This window comes from Mauremys mutica, chromosome 14, assembly GCF_020497125.1.
Source record: "Mauremys mutica isolate MM-2020 ecotype Southern chromosome 14, ASM2049712v1, whole genome shotgun sequence".
Taxonomy (NCBI): domain Eukaryota; kingdom Metazoa; phylum Chordata; order Testudines; family Geoemydidae; genus Mauremys; species Mauremys mutica.
In genome coordinates this window covers 35,527,375-35,547,436 of record NC_059085.1, presented here as the reverse complement: position 1 = coordinate 35,547,436, position 20,062 = coordinate 35,527,375, and the positions used below count along the sequence as shown (strand labels likewise).

The 20,062-nt window shown below is 38.8% G+C and overlaps 1 long non-coding RNA gene across 2 annotated transcripts in view; it reads left to right on the top strand.

Moving 5' to 3' along the window:
- LOC123349145 overlaps positions 1-20,062 on the top strand; it is a 194,423-nt gene that overhangs the window by 25,428 nt on the left and 148,933 nt on the right. For both annotated transcript variants that reach the window (XR_006573396.1, XR_006573397.1), the window contains exon 2: positions 7,813-7,874. This is a non-coding gene — a long non-coding RNA (uncharacterized LOC123349145). The remainder of the gene's footprint in view (positions 1-7,812; positions 7,875-20,062) is intronic.

The window sequence follows — 20,062 nt, the reverse complement described above, 5'->3', positions numbered from 1 at the left end:
TTTATAAATCTCTTAGGAGAGAGTCAAGTCATGTCAAAGCCTTGTTGTTTATCAGATGATTACATCTTTCATTTTAAAGTTTGTATAAAAGAACAAATTTGAGTTCATCTTTGATCTGAGGAAGCTGAGTTCATTCATTGAGACCAATCAACTCAAAATGTTTTCACTGGAAGCACTAGTTCATACCAGGCAAGAGAACTACTGCTTAGTGTCAGTCAATATGAAAGATGCTTCATTTTACATGCCTTAGCCTCCCAGGAAATACCCTGACCTTCTCAAGAAGAGTCAAGATTTTCCCTGGAATATTGACAGGTCCTGAGATATGTACAAAATGCATTAACACAGTAGCAATATTTACCTAACATGGGGAGTGCTGGTACATAATCTGTGCTCAGGTAACTGAGAAACTGGGGACCTCGCTTAGGCTTGGTGGCTTTTTTTTTTAATTTTTTTTATAAGTACCCCCCCATCCCTTTTTAGGAAAGAAAATGCATACAGTGATTCTCTTATGCAATTTCCTGTTCTATACAGTTCCTTTCATAGCTTTTTAAAAATGTGCTCTCCTATCATGTTTGGGAAAAAAGTACAGTCCACAAAGAATCAAACTGAGCCCAAATCTCCTACTTTAGAGCATGATGCAAGACTAGCATTTCCCCAAACAGCATGTGTCAGGGCTGCCCAGAGGGGGTGGGGGGGCAAGTGGGGCAATTTGCCCCAGGTCCCGGGCCCCACGGGGCCCCCATGAGAATGTTGGAGGCTCCCCCCCCGGCCCTGCTCCTGCCTCCGCCTTCTCTCATCTCCCGGCGCCTCAGCGCGCCGCATCCAGGAGTGGCCCTGGACAGAGCTAAAAGGGCATGGCTCGGGCAGGGTGGTCAGGGGACAAGGAGCAGGATGGGTCAGGGATTCTGAGTGGGACAGTCGGGGGGGCAGGAAGTGGGTGAAGGTCAGATGGGGGCAGGGCCAGGCTGTTTGGGGAGGCACAGCCTTCCCTACCCTAAAGCTCATTCAGCAGTTTGAGGCTTGCAGACAGCTGTTTAACACAGAGCCATGCTGTTATCTTCTCCCTTAGGGCTACCATCCCTTTCACTTCTCAAATGCCAAATTATAGTCTACATTTAATTTCAGTGCCATAGGGAGATTCATGTCAGGGGAGGGTAGCTTCATTTAAAATTAGCCACTTTTGATTAACAGTAATAGAGCCATGGGGGAGAGATCACATGAGACGAGCAATATCCTATACCACCTACCTCCTTCCCAACCCTACCAAGGGAGATCCCCCACCCTGCATTCCCCGAGGCTCCAGAGGGGTTAATTCAATGGTTCTCAAACTTTTGTACTGGTTACCCCTTTCATATAGCAAACCTCTGAGAGTGAACCCCCTTATAAATTAAAAACACTTTTTAATATATTTATATTTATAAATGCTGGAGGCAAAGCAGGGTTTGAGGTGGAGGCTGACAGCTCGCAACCCCCAATAATAGCCTCGTGACCCCCTTAGGGATCCCGATCCCCAGTTTGAGACCCCCTGGGTTAATTTAATTTTAGCACTCTGTGTCCATTCACATGCATGTGCTATTATGAGCATTCTAGTTTTCACACTATAGGCTCGTTCCAGAATCTGGAACAAGGCTCAAATGCTCAGTTCGTAGAGTATGTACATAGTCTATACTAAAGACAAACCCACAGTAAACGTCTCCAGTTTGTGAGGGACCCCATGGAGCCAGTCTCTAGGAAACAGATAAATTCATGGAGGTTAAGTCCATTAATGGCTATTAGCCAGGATAGGTAAGGAATGGTGTCCCTAGCCTCTGTTTGTCAGAGGGTGGAGATGGATGGCATGAGAGAGATCACTTGATCATTACCTGTTAGGTTCACTACCTCTGGGGCACCTGGCATTGGCCACTGTTGGTAGACAGGATACTTGGCTGGATGGACCTTTTGTCTGACCCAGTGTGGCCATTCTTATGTTCTAACCTAAATGAACCCAAAGTTATGGAGACAAATATGTGTCAAGGAAGCCAGCAGAGTATCAGAAACCTGGAAAAATCTCTGACTGCATGGGCTCAGGCGTTTGGTCACAAGCTGAGGAGGTTCAAAAGTTCTGGATTTTTTTAAAGCAGATTTTTTTATTGTTTCTTTAAACAATCAAATACAGCAAGCAGCAAGTATTTAGCCACACGCTTCTGAAACCCCAAACCATGTTCAGGTTTTGGCAGACTAATTTCAGCTTTTCAATTAAAAAAACCACAACAAATTTTGAAGGAAAGCAGACATTGTCCGTGATTTTTTTCTGCTTTCTAAAAACCCCTAGTTTTTGATCCAAAAAAAGTTTTGATGGAAAATATTTGTCCAACCCTTTTAATGAGCTTTAGTGCCTTTAGCACTAGCTGATGCTGAGAACCAGTGATACCTTGTATAGGTGACTTGAAAAGGAAGTTTTTTCTCAAAACTGGGTTTGTACCAAGATGCGGAAGGTTTTTAAATGTTTGTTTTTTCCAGGGCTGCCCAGCGGGACAGGGCAAGTGGGGCAATTTGTCCCGGGCGCCACAGGGCCCCCCACAAAAATATAGTATTCTATAGTACTGCAACTTTTCTTTATGGAAGGGGCCCCTGAAATTGCTTTGCCCCAGGCCCCCTGAATCCTCTGGCCATGTGCAGAAAGAATTAGTTATAAGAAACCACCTTCAGAGAAGAAAGGAGGAGAGTAGTATTCTCTAGAGATAAATGGCATATTCTAAACAGTATTTTGTGAGCTCTATAGAAATATCTATAAATAATAGTATGAGATGCCCTGAACTTATGAAAATAAATAAACCCCACAGAAATATGGGCTGACAAGATGCAGGCTTCTCTCCAACTCTAGGTCACTCTTCCTTTTGTCACTTTTGTCTGTACCTGGAAAGATAAGGGAGCAAATAATTAAGCAATCAATTTCCAAACATCTAGAAGATAACGAGGTGATAAGTAACAGTCAGCATGGATTTGTTAAGAACAAATCATGTCAAATCAACCTGATAGCTTTCCTCAACAGGGTAACAAGCCTTGTGAATAGGGGGGAAGCAGTAGACATGGTATATCTTGACTTTAGTAATGCTTTTGATACTGTCTCGCATGACCTTCTCATAAACAAACTAGGGAAATGCAGCCTAGATGGAGCTACTATAAGGTGTATGCAAAACCGGTTGGAAAACAGTTCCCAGAGAGTAGTTATCAGTGGTTCACAGTCAGGCTGGAAGGACATAATAAATGGGGTCCCGCAGGGATTGGTTCTGGTTCTGTTCAGTTTCTTCATCAATGATTTTGATAATGGCATACAGAGTACACTTATAAAGTTTGTGGATGATACCAAGCTGGGAGGGGTTGCAGGTGCTTTGGAGGATAGGATTAAAATTCAAAATGATCTGGACAAACTGGAGAAAGGGTCTGAAGTAAATAGGATGAAATTCAATAAGGACAAATGCAAAGTACTTCACTTAGGAAGGAACAATCAGTTGCACACACACAAAATGGGAAATGACTGCCTAGGAAGGAGTACTGCTGAAAGGCATCTAGGGGCCATAGTGGACCACAAGCTAAATATGAGTCAACAGTGTAATGCTGTTGCAAAAAAAGTGAACGTCATTCTGGGATATATTAGCAGGAGTGTTGTAAGCAAGACCCAGGAAGTAATTCTTCCATTCTGCTCTGCTCTGATTAGTCCTCAACTGGAATATTGTCAAGTTCTGGGCATCACATTTCAGGAAAGATGTGGACAAATTGGAGAGAGTCCAGAGAAGAGCAACAAACGTGATTTAAAAGTCTAGAAAACATGACCTATGAGGGAAGATTTGAAAAAGTTGGGTTTGTTTAGTCTGGAAAAGAGAAGACTGAGAGGAGACAACAGTTTTCTAGTATGTAAAAGGTTGTTACAAGGAGGAGGAAGAAAAAATGTTTTCCTTAACCTCTGAGGATAGGACAAGAAGCAATGGGCTTAAATTGCAGCAAGGAAGGTTTAGGTTGGACATTAGGAAAAACTTCCTAACCGTCAGGGTGGTTAAGCACTGGAATAAATTGCCTAGGGAGGTTGTGGAATCTCCATGATTGAGATTTTTAAGAGCAGGTTAGACAAACACCTGTCAGGAATGGTCTAGATAATTAGTCCTACCATAAGTGCAGGGGACTGGACTAGATGACCTCTTGAGGTCCCTTCCAGTTCTATGATTCTATTGAGTACATATCATCTATTTTAGGTTGTATACTAGGTAGAGCAGGGACTTGTCTTATCAATCTATACAGCATCTAGTACACCATGGCTTCTGTACAAACAACACTAATGTAGTAATGAGTATCGCTGAAGTATCAAGACTGAAAGAAAAGTACCAAAGTAAACTAAATAAATAAAGTGTATATCTTTTTAAAATTTAGGGTAGAAATTGTTAGAAATCCAAAAATATGTTCAGATTTGAAGTTTGAGAAAGTTCATCCCTGGATTCAGAACCGTATGCAAATTTCACAGTGGGTCACCATCTATATAATGGACCAAACAAAATGTTGGAAGTATGAATCCAAAGCTTTCAACTGAGGCCAAACCCTTCAGACGTTATAGGGAGTTGAGAGGATGCAAGAGTTTGAGTTTTGAGCTGCAGTGGTTGGATCTAGAAATGGACTTCTGCAGTGGATTCAGAGTTGCAGTTTGGGCACATTGGAGAGATTGGCCCAAACAGTGAAGTTCTTATTGAATCCAACCTTTCTCAAAATTCAGGACAGGGGTTCAGGGCCCATCTCCATATGGAATGGTTGCAGAATGGCCCAAGGATAACTGCATATAACTTTAAGTTCTAGATGTGAGAAGAAAAGAGAACCTATTGGAATGCTGATTGCTTTCTTGATCACTTGTATTTAACTTTAGTAAATCACTGTACTCTTGAATCATGTTTTTTGTACTTTCGATGATGATCTATATTGATATGTAATTCACTACTACAATAGAGCCACAGCTAACTACTACCCTCCTCCAGTGTTGAATTAAGAGCACAGGTGAAGTTCCTTCTTTTATTCAAGAACGTTCAAAAAATTCCAAAACCGAATAAAGAAGGAATCCTCTCTCTAAGTCTGTTGGCTTGGATCTTCGATTTCCGTAGTGTAAATCTTGAGTGACTGTGTTGAACTCAGGTCAGATTATGATCGCCCAAACACCACTACCTTCAGTGGCATCATACTGGTGTGAGAGTGGAATCAAGCCCATTGTTGCAGTAGCCAGTGTGAAATTCCTGGTCTCATTGTCAACATCCTGTCATTACAGAAACATTGGGAATGCATCTCCCTCCCTCCCTCCCTCCTCAAACACCATTAATGTGGATTAGTGAGGTTCTTCTGCAATGGCTTATAATTTTGTATTCAGTAAATAATTGCAAGAGTGTAGAATTGGAAATGTGCACAATCTGCTTTGCTGTGCTTTTTGTTACCTTTTCAGAAGGGAGCTAGATTTGCTTTGTTATTGATGAGTAGTCTTCTGAATGGCACTATGCTATTGAACAGAGCTCATTGGCTATTGATTTACATTATTTAACAAAATGTAAAGACTTTGTGACCTTGTCACACTCTTCATAAACTAATTTCCGTGCAGTGCACATAAGTATTGTGAAATTCTCATGCAGCTGGTTAAGGTGTGTGAGTCTCTCTCCTCCCCACTTCCCCCACCCAGAAAAAATACTTATTGCATGATTGTGTGCATGGATATTTACAAGTTCAATCCTTTTATGAGATGTTTGCAAATATTTGGCTTTGGATAAGGATTTGAATTTTGAATGCCCCCAAATTTATGGTTTTTGTAGTTTGAGGCCACTTCTATAAAAGACTCCCAGAAAATCCACTCTGTTTCTTTGTGTTTAAGGTGCCACAGGACTCTTTGTCGCTTTTTACAGATCCAGACTAACATGGCTCCCCTCTGGTACTTTGTTTCTTTGGTCCACAAACATTAATTTGGAACACTGGAAAAGAGGAAAAATACATAATCTCTTTTAACTGTTAAGTATTCTATTCTCAAACTATATGCAATAAATGAGGGAGATTTTCAGAACTACAGTTTGTATTGATTATACAAATGAATTGATTTATACTTGTTTAATAATATGTATAAATGTCAAGCAATTTGATTAGCTGACAGAGTGGCATTTATTCTGATGATATACCTACTTGGAATGTTTTGTAGTTTCAGAACAATATTATTTTATTTAATGGGTATTGTCAGAGCTTTTGGGTAGCAGGAACTTCCTTCTGGCTAGATACAGCCTTGATGTCAATATAAGATAATCTTGTTTGTTTGTTCTTGCCTTAGTCCCATCTATATGGGGTCAGCTTTTCAAGTCCTCTCCATTCCAGTCTGTCTTGAAGCAGTTTCTTGGAGATGCCACAGCTGATCAAATCCTTTAGTATGGTATCCACCTATCTCGTGTTGGGGCTTTCAACCCTTTTCTTACCCTCCACTTCTAAGTATAACACCCTGTTTCCTATATATTCTTCTGATCTTTTCACATGCTCAAGCCAACTAAGCCTGGATTCCTTCAGGTTTTCTATAATTGGTACTACCTTCACACTTCCTGTAATTTATTTGTTCCAAACATGATTCATCCTTGTAATTTCAAGCATCCATCTTGACGTGTTCATTTCAACTGTATTCAAGATCTGCTCCTGTCTCTTCATCAGTTCTCAGCATTCAGAGCCATACAAAAGTGCAGGTCTAATTACTATCTTGTGGATCTTACTTTTTTCAATTTTATAGGCATTCTCCTATTGCAGATCAGTCTGCTCCATTCTCTCCATTTAGTCCATGCCCTTCTGTTCTGCTTATAAAACACTTTGTTTCCAATTGTATTAATTATGATGTGCTAATGTTTCATAATGGTAAATACTTTGTTTCCAACTTGTATCTTCACTTGGCCAACCTTTTTAGAGGTGCATATTTGCAACTCTGTGCAAAAGCTAACTTGTGTCACCGTTTACATCAAAAACAACGAGGAGTACTTGTGGCACCTTAGGGTAGATCTATACTTACCGCGCGGGTCGACGCGGAGAGTTCGACTTCTCGGAGTTCGAACTATCGCGTCTAATCAAGATGCGATAGTTCGAACGCCCCACGCGCTCCGGTCGACTCTGGAACTCCACCACCGCGAACGGCGGTGGCGGAGTTGACCTTGGAGCCGCGGACTTCGATCCCGCGGCATCTGGACGGATGAGTAGCCCGAACTAAGGTAGTTCGACTTCAGCTACGCTATTCGCGTAGCTGAAGTTGCGTACCTTAGTTCGACTCCCCCCCCCTTAGTGTAGACCAGGCCTTAGAGACTTACACAAGTATGGGTATTATGTAGTGCCACAAGTACTCCTCCTTGTTTTTGCTGATACAGACTAACACGGCTACCACTGTGAAACCATATACATGAAAGTCTGTGCTCAGGAAGGTGTTAAAATGATTATCTGCATGTGTAGTTCCCATGTATGCATCCAAAACTACCATATGCATCTAGAACTACTGCTTGTATACTTAAAGTTAATGGTGGTGCAATCCCACACTAAGAATTAAATTAAAAAAAAATAGGCCTCTTGTTATGATTTGTCGTTCTCTACACATGCATATAATTTCTTCTTGATTTGTGCTACTTTGAAATAACTGCAGAATGAAGACATGAGACTGAGTCAATTCAATGATACAGAAAGAGACTTCTCTTGTATCACTCATGTTAAAATTTCTTAATATATTTGGACACTGAGGTTTTGAGGAATTAGTCATCAAATATGTACAATTCTTATAACCCACATTTTGCTTTCATTTTGAAGGAATGAAAGCAACGGTATTAGGAGTTATCCCCCCAGTGTGAGGATTTTCAAAGCATATACCGGTAAGTATTTTAAGGATACACACTTGTGGGAGGAGTGGGGGTATTGGGGAAATGACTAAACTTTGATCTAACCTATTCCTCTACATGTGCCAGACTATCAAATTGCTCAGTAGAACCAGATCCAGAATGGAACAATGGTACAACACCATTAGAAAAACAAGAAAGGTTAAAAGATTTTTCCAGGGTCTCTCCATTTTGCACAGTCATCAGTTCTATTACCAGAATGGCTGCTGGAACATATTTGAAGATGCCAGTGAGAACATGGTCTCTCCTCTAATTAAATTCTCATCTTTGTCCAAATGGTTGAAAGGGCAACTGTCTTAAACCTTTGAACTTTATTTGTAATACAAAGCTTCAATTAGATAAAAGACAATAATTAGCAAATCTTTTATCCTTGGGCATAATTAAATCTTTAAGAAAGACATCTTAATCAATGACTTGTAATGACAAGCTCATAAATTAATTAACCCTATCAATGAGTGTCTGGCAGGAATCGATGAGTGTTAAGAGAGATTCAGGATGAGGGGACACCACTACAGTAACACTGTAGCTCAATTCAATTTGGTTTAAAGAGCCTCATCTATAAAATATGAGCTTGTTCAAAAGATGATGTATTATTTAAGGGAGGATCACTAAAATATTAACCTCTAAATTGGTAGAGACATTTTTTTGTACCTTACAGCCTTTTTAATGTTTAACCACACACCCCAGTTGGTTTGTGTGGGTTCTATGCCAAGAGGAATATTTACATTTTTACATTTACATCATTAGACCATGTTACTTTTTTTTTTTAAATTTCTGGTGATATACAAAACATTGGCAAAACCAACACATAAACTATGTAAATCTTTTAAAGAAGTTGAGCTCAATCCTGTAAACCCTTACTCAGTTGAGTAGTCCTATCAAGATGAATGGAGATACATACATGGGTAACACTGCTTATCTGAATGAGGGTTTGCAGGATTAGGATAGGTGTACTTAAGTACTTTTTTATTGGGCCAACTTTTTCAATCTTTCTTTTATTTTATTTTATTTCTTCCCCTCCCCTTTTTTCCTCCCTTTCCCCCTTCTCTGCTATCACAAACAAAACTTCTACTGGTTCCAGTGTACAAGGACTGGAAGGAGGAAAAAAATGAGTGAGGACTTCAGGATTTGGTTCTTTTGTGTTTTTGATGATGATGATATGTATGAGAATATGAGCTCTGAAATACGACATCACTTCTGTTACAAACAATATACTAAGAGATTATTCCCTTCCATGTTTTATGACTAATAGAAATGACTAATAAGAAGGTGGTTTGAGATTGACAATGATTCAGCCCCTCAATATGGCAAGAGTTTAGATATAAAACTCTAGATGCAGATGTTTCCTTGGTCCTAAAATGATGTATATCAAAATGTAGGTTCTTTTTTTTGCTTGAGGTTCTCCTTTGCTGGGCATAATCCAGCATGTGTACATGATGCCCGCCAGGGATATGTCACTAGAGAGGTCATATATAGTTCAGGGTTTCTGGCACCATATGGAAGGGTCCAATGGTGGTCAGGCTCCTCTGAGAGGCCAATTGGATGGGCAAAGGTTTCTTCAGAGACAGCAAAGGGGGCCCCAGAGGCTTATAAATAACTACAGCTTGGAAGCACACTACTTTACCCTAGCAACATCAATAAAACAGACCTTCCTACTCCCCCATTCCCCTTTTTATTTTGATCTTCTGGCTTTGACTGGCTTAGGCGGGTAGGCTGGTTGTACTATCCTCTGTGGCTGGTACAGGGCCTGGGCCTAGGTTAATACTTACAAGCTTAATACAATATATATTTAAATCACATATCTTGCATGGTGACTAACCTATAACCATTCAATCCCCTCCCAAATATTTTACAGGTGATTCAAATATATATGAAGGGGAACTCTATTGCCATTTGAAGTCCTTTCCAGTGGTATTCTAAAAGTGTGTTTGCCTTGCATTTTATCTGGCATTTCAGGTTGGTTAGGATTATCTCGGTGAAAACTGATTTTACAGTATGACTTTTTGACTTTTTAAAAAATAATCCTATGTGTTTACGGTTAGGACTCCCTTGCTCAGCCAGTCCTAAAGCTTCCATACAGAAATGGAAGACTAGGATTATCCTTTGGTAGTAAGAGGTCCATTCATGCCAGCTATGGACAAAACAGTTGCAATTTGATAGTCTATCTGATTAATGGCTATTGCTATATTTTGGAATTAAACTCAACATATGTTTTGCTTAACCTGTAGTATTAACTAAATACTTAATATTCCTTACTATGTTGATACCCGGCACTGCAATCTTGTTTCATTTTTTGAGTGGTGAATATCTTCTAGAAAGATCTGCTTTTCATCTTGGTGAGGGGAGCAGTGGGTATCAGATAAAGCTTAAATGCAAATTTATTTTGAAGTGAGTAAGTTGTGGGGGAGTGATTTGCAACTAGTTTAAAGAGCTGAACGGAGGGTTACAGATGGAAACTACTGTCGGAGAAAAACTCAGTTCTCGCTTTTTGTTTGGGTGCAGCAAAATCAAATACTTTATTATTTCTCCAGTAATTACAATGGAGGGAGAGAGTGCCATAGGACACAGGGTCACCCCAGTCCCGGACAGGTCTCTCAACTGGTAAACAATTACAGCAAGCTTTATACCTTTGTTACAGACAATTTCTAGCAATAATACAGACGGTAAAAAGCAACAAATACATTTTGTTTATACATAAGCTTTTCTGCTATCTTATTTGTCTCACTCCTAAGAAAAAGCAAGACTGCATATTCGGTTATCTGAATTGCAAGGTCGTAATAACTTTTCACACAGTTCACTCTGTCTCACATTATCTTGCTTCTACAAATCTCACGTCATTAGGGTCACAGCTAGCCTAACTCATGCTAAGTAACTGACATTCATTAAGATCCCTTCAAATCCTTGTTAATTATTTCCTGGCTTCCACACTACCTCTCGGATTCACAGTGCTCAGGCCTTTCATTCAATAAAAGAAGTGTAGTATCATATATATTAGTAGCTGGTTTTCTACTTAAAAGAGAGACTTATCAAGACAAGTCCCCCATTCTGTCAATCCTGTGGTGCTTCCTCTGACAGGGAGCATCTGAATCTCCTCTCACATTGTAAAGGTCAGTTCTGATCCATGTAAAACTACAGTATAGCTTTGAGCATCTTTAGACAGAATTGTTCACAGCCTGGATATTTTCTGTTCTTCAGGCTGCTGATAGGAATCTTTAGATACATTCACCTTTCAAAGCTGTCATCCACATTGTCAAAACTTACACTTAACAGGTTTCAACTCTAAAAGTCCTCTTATCAACACTTCTGTCCATCACATTAGGACTTCTGAATGACTGCCTTTCACTGCTTAGTTTGAAGAGGGAATCCTTTACTAGCTCTCCTTTAAAAAGCCTATAGGGTCATTAAAATTATTTGAATGACTCTTACTGTTTCACCAGCTGCCTGGTTCAATGCATGATAAATTGTAACCCTTTCTATAGTAATCTCAGCATTTGTTTGGGAGTTAAATAATAAATCTTTTCTTTGCTCTCAGACAGGAGCTCTAACACCTGCTTAGTTCACTGAGGGGTTTGTTTTAAGGAAAAAATGTGCATTCTCCCAATGCTCTGATGTAGATGGGGAGTTTATTTTCTCTGTGTTCTTTACATGCCATCAGATTTCTCAGGAGTCTGCAATATTTGAACCTTTGTGCATCTTGAAAATGCCCTCTTACTCAATGTATCATTTTAGAAGTATTGAGTGAAGAAGGAGCTCCTTACCTACCTGTGTCATTTCTGTGGCTCTCAGCTGAGCGTTTATTACAAACACGATGGGTTTTTATGATGCTCCTTAATGTGTCTTTACTGTATATTACAGTATCTTCATCCTTTTTTTTCAGCAGATTCAGATTGTCTAGATTTTTTTTAGTCTGATTAAATCATCTGATTCTCATGCCAGTACACCGCTACCTCAATATAATGCCACCCGCTATAATGTGGTAAAGCAGTGCTCCAGGGGGGCGGGGGGCAGGGCTGCACACTCCGGTGGATCAAAGCAAGTTCAATATAACATGGTTTCACCTATAACGCAGTAAGATTTTTTGGCTCCCAAGGACAGCATTCTGTCGAGGTAGAGATGTATACATAAAAATGAAAAGACTGAGAGAGAAGGAAAAAGGGAAGGTACAAAGAACAGTATAAATACAGGAACCAAAGTTATACATTTGGAAGGAAGGGAGATAAGAGATACTAGAGGTGAATAGATCACATTTAGTGGAAAACGAGGTCAGGTTTATGTTATGTGCCTTTTTATTTTTAAAGCAAGAAAAGACTGGTACCTCTACCCTTAACATAACATAAGAACATAAGAAAGGCCGTACCGGGTCAGACCAAAGGTCCATCAAGCCCAGTATCTGTCTACCGACAGTGGCCAATGCCAGGTGCCCCTGAGGGAGTGAAACTAAAAGGCAACGATCAAGTGATCTCTCTCCTGCCATCCATCTCCATCCTCTGACGAACAGAGGCTAGGGACACCATTCTTACCCATCCTGGCTAATAGCCATTTATGGACTTAGCCACCATGAATTTATCCAGTCCCCTTTTAAACATTGTTATAGTCCTAGCCTTCACAACCTCCTCAGGTAAGGAGTTCCACAAGTTGACTGTGCGCTGCGTGAAGAAGAACTTCCTTTTATTTGTTTTAAACCTGCTGCCTATTAATTTCATTTGGTGACCCCTAGTTCTTGTATTATGGGAATAAGTAAATAACTTTTCCTTATCCACTTTCTCAACATCACTCATGATTTTATATACCTCTATCATGTCCCCCCTTAGTCTTCTCTTTTCCAAACTGAAGAGTCCTAGCCTCTTTAATCTTTCCTCATATGGGACCCTCTTTAAACCCCTAATCATTTTAGTTGCTCTTTTCTGAACCTTTTCTAGTGCTAGAATATCTTTTTTGAGGTGAGGAGACCACATCTGTACACAGTATTCGAGATGTGGGCGTACCATGGATTTATATAAGGGCAATAATATATTCTCAGTCTTATTCTCTATCCCCTTTTTAATGATTCCTAACATCCTGTTTGCTTTTTTGACCGCCTCTGCACACTGCGTGGACATCTTCAGAGAACTATCCACGATAACTCCAAGATCTTTTTCCTGACTCGTTGTAGCTAAATTAGCCCCCATCATGTTGTATGTATAGTTGGGGTTATTTTTTCCAATGTGCATTACTTTACATTTATCCACATTAAATTTCATTTGCCATTTTGTTGCCCAATCACTTAGTTTTGTGAGATCTTTTTGAAGTTCTTCACAATCTGCTTTGGTCTTAATTTAAAATAAATCTTCAAGTATTTTTAGAGTTTACAGTGAATACTATTATAAAAATGAGATGCCTTGGTAGTTTATGTTCTATAATATTTATTGTATTTCCTCTGTAAAGTGTTTGGGAAATGCCCCAGTAAAGGAAAATACAGTGTGTCTGTGGTGCCCGAATGTTAATTTTTTTTCATGGCACAGACTGTTTAAACAAAAATATCAAAAGTCCCGAATAGAGCTTTTTTGACCACTCAGTCTAATCTCAGGACAAAACGCACAATGTAGAACAGAGCAGACCAATTTAAGCAGAGGTTTAAATTGCCCTCAGTGTGTAATTTCAGTAATTATTCATTAAAATATTTTGAATAACATCAGAAATATTTTTAAATAAATTACTTGACAGGTGCTTTTGAGACTTACTGGCCCAATTTTATAAACTGTACCAACAGGGTGACCAGACATCCCGATATTATCAGGACTGTCCCAATATTAGGGGCTTTGTCTTTTATGTAGGCAGCTACTATCCTCTGTGGGCCCCCACTGATTTTTCACACTTGCTATCTGGTCACCCTGTGTACCAATAATAGAAACAAAATCATATTGAATATTTTTTTTAAAAATCACAATTCATCAAATATATATTATTTAAAGAATATTATCTAAACCAGCTGTGGATCTAAAGTACTTTACCAGACCCTGCAAGTAGTTAACCAAAATATGGGCCTGTAAATCAACCACCCAAAAAAGTCAGGGTCAGCAAGGTTTGTCCTCAAAGTTCCTTTCTTATAACAAGGACATAAAAGAAGCTAACATTGATTGAAGGAAAAGGAAAACTTCCCTGCTTGGGGTTTAGCCCAGTCCTGTGATTATTATTAATGAATCCCCATGTTCTGGACAGTTATTTGCCAACTTTCTCACTTCATATCATTGGACGAATGTAGCAGCTTGTTCCCTACGTACTGTATTGTACTACCTCTCTCTGCATCACAGCCTCTCTCTCACTGTCACCTTCTCACTCTGTGTTATCGTTTGACTTTTCAGCCTCCAATTTGTCATGTACTGTTCTGTTCCTCCTCCTCCACACTGTCTTACTCTCTCTGCAGTGCTGTATTATCATCACATCTTCATTCCTTTCTCTGTTCTGTACTCTCTGGCTTGTTATAGTCTCCTACTTGCTCATGTTGTTACATTCCAGTTCTTGCCCATGTACTGTGTTATCCTGTTTCTCTGCTCACATAATTCATTGAATGGCTTACCTTTTGTTCCAAAGGTCTCAATTCAGCAAGGTACTTATGCATAAGCCTTTACACAAGTGGTTATTACTGTACACTTCCATGGACTCTTGCATGCAGAGACGTGATTAAGGACCCACCTGAAGCAGGGCCATAGATGCACAGTAACTCATGACATTCTGTTTGTCTCACCCTGTATAATTACTACAGAGGTGTCCAAAGACAAAATCTGGTGAGTGTCAGTGTCAAAATCCGAACTTTGCCAAACTTTATACGTAGAACGGTTACAGTTCACTACCAAATGTAGTGATTAGAGTTGGTAGAAATATCCTGAATTTCAAGCTTGTGACTAATTTTTTTGGTCTAAAAAACTTTCTGGCTTTTTGAGTAACACTAGTGCTGGTCATTTTTTTTTAATTAAAAAAAAAATCTTAAATCTCATGAAACTTTTTTTACTTTACCATCTCTACTAATATTTTAGTGCTTTCCTATTTTATGGTAGTTTTAATTTTTAAAGTTTTAATTTAAGGCTCAATTTTCAGTTGTGAGCATTGAGCTCTGGGGCTTCTCAGGGGAAGTTATATGCTTACATTTTTACTTGTGTGGGGTGGGAACTTTACTTCCTGAAGAAGGCTGTGTTATTTAACATCCCACCCCAAATACACTGGTGCCACTGTAAGAGTTAGCTTAAAATAAATACCTCCTCACTCCACTGATGGACTGGAGCAGTGTTTCAGTTGTTTTCTGTCTTGACAGCGTCTCTTTAATCCTGTGCCTGTTCCCACCCCTCCCCCAAATCTTACAATTGTATTCATAATTTGCTGCCTCACTTATTTGACTGTGTGTAAAAACCAGGTATTGCACACGGAATTGTGTAATGGGCCCATTGTACATAATATGAACAATTTGTTCATATTTGTACATAATATGAAAATTGCCTGTACAAGCTATTCATGTACATTTAAAACACGTATAATCAAAAACGAATTCCTTACCAGCGTTACGAATTATGCTTCAAGTTAATACAAGACAAAAGACACTTCAAAACTGAACTTGCTTTTCACTGTTTATGCTTCTTGTTTACTTTTTGTATTATAATCAGTTTGGACAGTGAAACTACTTGGGTCACTCCTGGTTTCTGTTTGTAGTCTGTTCCCCATCCCTGCTTCTGGCTTTTGTGCCCTTGCCCAGTACTGTTGTGTTTGGGTTCTACAAGGCTTAAGTAAAGCAGGACTGTTTTAATCTACATTAACACAGAATCATTTATAGTGGAGCAGAGTTAATTTGTTGGCTGGGTGAGAGTCTGTTTTTTGGCACATCCCTGGACAGCCCATACAGAGTGTGACTTCTTCTGGATAGCACGGAACCTGCCTACCTAAGTATGAAAAATAGTGCCTTTAAATCAGAACATCTAGACAAGAGACTGACAAACTGGTAGTAAACTGGTTAGTCATATGGGGACCTGATTCAAAGCCCATTAAACTCAATGGGAGATTTTTCAGTGGCTTCAATAGGTGTTGGATCAGTCCCATGGTGCTGGCTACTTTCTTAACTTCTAGTAGAACCCTCCTCCCCCTCCAACACCACCGAACATATGGGAGGAGAAGATTGGCTGAAAGCAGACTTCGTGACTAAGTCATTGTTGTCCCCTCTCTGCCCCACCTTCCATTCTGGCAAGGCCAAACCCCTTGTCACACTAAAGGCAGCTAACAATACATAGATATTTCCCAGTGTTCCAATATTTGCTTATATGGAAGAGTATCTGCCAAAGGGAAGTATCTGATTCTGAAGTGAGGTGAGGTAAGGATTGGGTGATGTTGAATGGGAGGGGAGATTGTATAATGGACTATATCTATTAAAATGTGCTACAGACAATGAAGAAGTTTGAGTTCCTGCACTAGTTTGCTCAGGTCGTGAGCTGGGCTTTGTGGAAAGGTTATCACTGAGGCTATTATTAAAGCAACAAACTCTATATAAAGCGTGTTTTAAATGTGGACTAACTTCTCAGCTGGGTGTCAACTGACCTATCTCCAGTGAAGTCAAGGGAGCTACATTTTAAGTGCACCCATAAACAATTTGATGGATGGTGGTTGGAAATTTATCATTCCACTTCACAGTGGAAAGAGAACCAATTTCAGGCACTTGTAAGTGGCAAGCACAGTATCGTGTGTAATGTTTCTAATGTGTTTACTTTGTTAGACAAACAGGAGACGGAATCAAATTCCAGCATTGACCAGAACAAGTTCTGAGCTATGTTTTTTCATTTCTGGGTGTATTTAACTCAGCCTTCCTGATGCTGCAGGTGGCATGGTATATATTTTGATTTAATTCTTGTTTTAGTGGAGTTTGGGACTTTTTTTGGGTGGTTTTTTTCCATAATGTCATTTACTTATGTATCCAGCACACCTGTTAAAATATATGGGACATCCCCAACTTCCATAAAAGTATCTCAAATTGTCTTTATGCCCAGTAAAATAAACAGGAAATTATGATATTCAGTAGAACTGTTTGGAAAACAGATTCTTCAATTCCATGAAAAATTTTGAGATGTCAAAATTTATTTTTTGTTCCAAACTGAGGGGGAAAAAGGCAAACTTCAGAATTTTTTCACAAAATAAAATTCCAAAAGATTTTTTAGTCTCAGGTCAATTGCAAAACTAATTTGGAATAATTTGAATAAATTTGTTTTTATTTTCAGCCCTTTAAAAAGAGTATCTTAAATACATTTTCTAAACAAAAAGTAATTTTGAAATGAAAAATTGAAACTCTTCATTCAAAAATGTCTAAATATTTTGATATTTTGATATTTTTTCAAAACAAAATTTCTTTGAAACGATATGATTTTGTGACAGTTTAATCAAAATGACCTTTTCTGAAAAAACTTTTGACAAATTTTCTGACCAGTTTTAGTACTTGGTACCTTATATAATTATGGGGCCCAACATTTTATTGGTATAGTGGCATATATATATTTCTGCAAGTAGTAGAAGCTTTTTAATATCCATAGGAAGAAGTGGAAAATCTGAATAGTTATTAAAATACACTAATTTATGAGAGACCCACTTGGAATTTATGAAGAGCTCATCCGTGTTCCCACTAATGTCAGTGGCAGTTTTGCCATAATCTTCAATGGGAGGAGGTTACAGCTTGAAACTCTTTGTTTGTAAAGGCCCAAGTTCAGCAATGTATTTAAGCATGTATAATCTCACTGACTTCAGTGGGACTACTTCATTTTTCAAGTTACCTGCATGCTTAAATACCTTCTTGAATCTGGGCCAAAATCCTTAAAGAACTGCATGAAGTACATTTCAGCCACAGTAAGAGATGCACAGATCAATTGAGCCACCCAGTGTTTGAAAATAAACATATTGTATTACTAATAGATTTCATAGGGAAACTCCAGTGACACCATGTGGCTCTGACCTAGCACTTGATGAAATGAGAATCTATGGCCACATTTTCCAAAGAGTTAGCTTTCCATATGCCCATCCAATTCGGCTGTGGGTGCAAACCCGAGTATTTGCACCTCTGCTTGAAGCAGGCCCACAGTCAAGCAGGTAGAGATGCAAGTAATCAGGTTTGAATCTGGAGTTCATTATATGGGTGCAAAATGTGGGCACAAATTATATGGGAGCCTTAATATAAAGGCTGATGCCACTGGGAATGAGTAAAACTGAGCGTGGATTTCAGCATTTGGTCCAAATCTACTGGAGCTCTAGGAATAATTCATAGGCTGTTTGGGTAGGAGTTAAGTGACATGGCTATAGAATTCTAGGATGAAATCCTCCAAGACCTATTGAGGTCAATGGGAGTTTTTCCATTTACTGACTTCAGTTGGGCCAGGATTTCACACCTGGAATGTAGCTTTAACCATGGTATCTTATCGTTTGCAGAAGAAAACTTCTGTTCAATACAAGTCTTATTGGTGAAAACCGCAGTTGGCTGAAAGTGGGGTGTTTGTGTGTCTACATGGAGAGCAGCTGAGCTTCATTTTAATATTTACTGTCATTATAGAAACATGCAAAAATGACTTGTTCCAAAAAAGTAGTCATGGATTTTAAATAATTCAATGCTGGCAAATTAATAGTTGCCTGCATGACAACCAGAAAGCTTTGGCTCCTAGTGCAAAATATTAATGGCTGTTATTTGACCTTGTAGCTAATTACTTTTGACCAGTGTAAAATTCCATATACTAAATTTGTTTATGATACTTCACTATTCTAGGCATCTGATACTGTGCCAAGACCTTAGTATGTGTCTATGAATAGAGGTCATTTCTTGGCCTTAAAATGGGGACTTGAAATACAAGCCGCATGGGGGTGGGTAGAACTCATGTCCCTAAGGGGCATCTGAGTTCCTTTTCTATTGTTATACAATGTGAAACTCCAGTAACCATGTTCTGTATTACCTCCTTATATTTCTCAAATCAGAATAAATCTATTTTGCAGCTCGTGTCCTTTTTCATAGTTTATCCAGACCTTTATATTTTTCACACATGGGCTTAATTAGGTATGCTAGTGGTTATCTATCATCTATATTGTACATCTGTTCATCTGTCTTTGTTTGTTTGGCTTCTTAAAACAAGCCTAAATTATATCCATCTTGTGTTTTTAGGATGGAGTAGTTGTACCCTGGTTATTCAGGCAGTACTACTCATGTCATTTAATGTTTCATAGTCTGTTTTGATTTGGGGCCTGGTTTTTAACTAGTGTACAAGTCAGTAGAGCCCAATGGAACTGCTGATTTACACCAGGTGAGAATTTGGTCCTTTGTGGTTATCTTTCTTCTTGTCTTAATACAGCAATCAATACTGTTCCATCTGCAAACATATTAAGGATATCAACTTGTGCTAAATTTGAATGAATGATAGTGACACCTATGGAAATACTGATTTGATTAGGGATTTATTAAGTCATTATATTCAGTACATATTAGTACAAATGGATGCATCCTACCATGAATTATGGAGGCAGACCTGCTTATGTGGATTCTTTTTCAGTCCCACATTAGCACAAAGTGTTGCATAACTATACACATAATTTTAAGAGGCCCAAACAAACACTTAAAATGTACCAAACCCTGTGAGTTTGGAAATCTAACTTTTAACCCAGATACAGTTTTTGGAGCTGGTTCAGATATGTTTTTCGTATCTGAATGAAAGGAATAGTTTTCCTTTCTTTTATGAGACAGTCCATACTTCTCATAGATTTGTGTAATAAAATCCACTATTGGCATGTTCTGAAATGCTTTTTGTACAAGATTGAAATGCTGCATGTCGTAAGTTAAAACTTTGCCAAGTAACCTGAAAATAATGACGGAATCAAGAGAGTACCCAAAAGAGTCATGGGCTCAGGTGTATTTCAATAAGCACATGCTTCAGTCCTTGAAAAGCTCACATCCATACTTCCATAAAAGGAAAACAACGCTAAACTAAATTAGATAAAAAAATTTCCTCTAAGATTTGAACTTTTAGATAATCAGAAATCATTTTCCTCCTTACTGATAGCTTGCTAGTCCAGTAAAGAGCCGTAATAGTACTATAAATTCTGAAAATAAATTGTGCTGCAATTGTAGTCACTCAGTGTAAAGTGCAGATTTAACTCAAGTGTAGAGATATGATGAGCATTGCAGA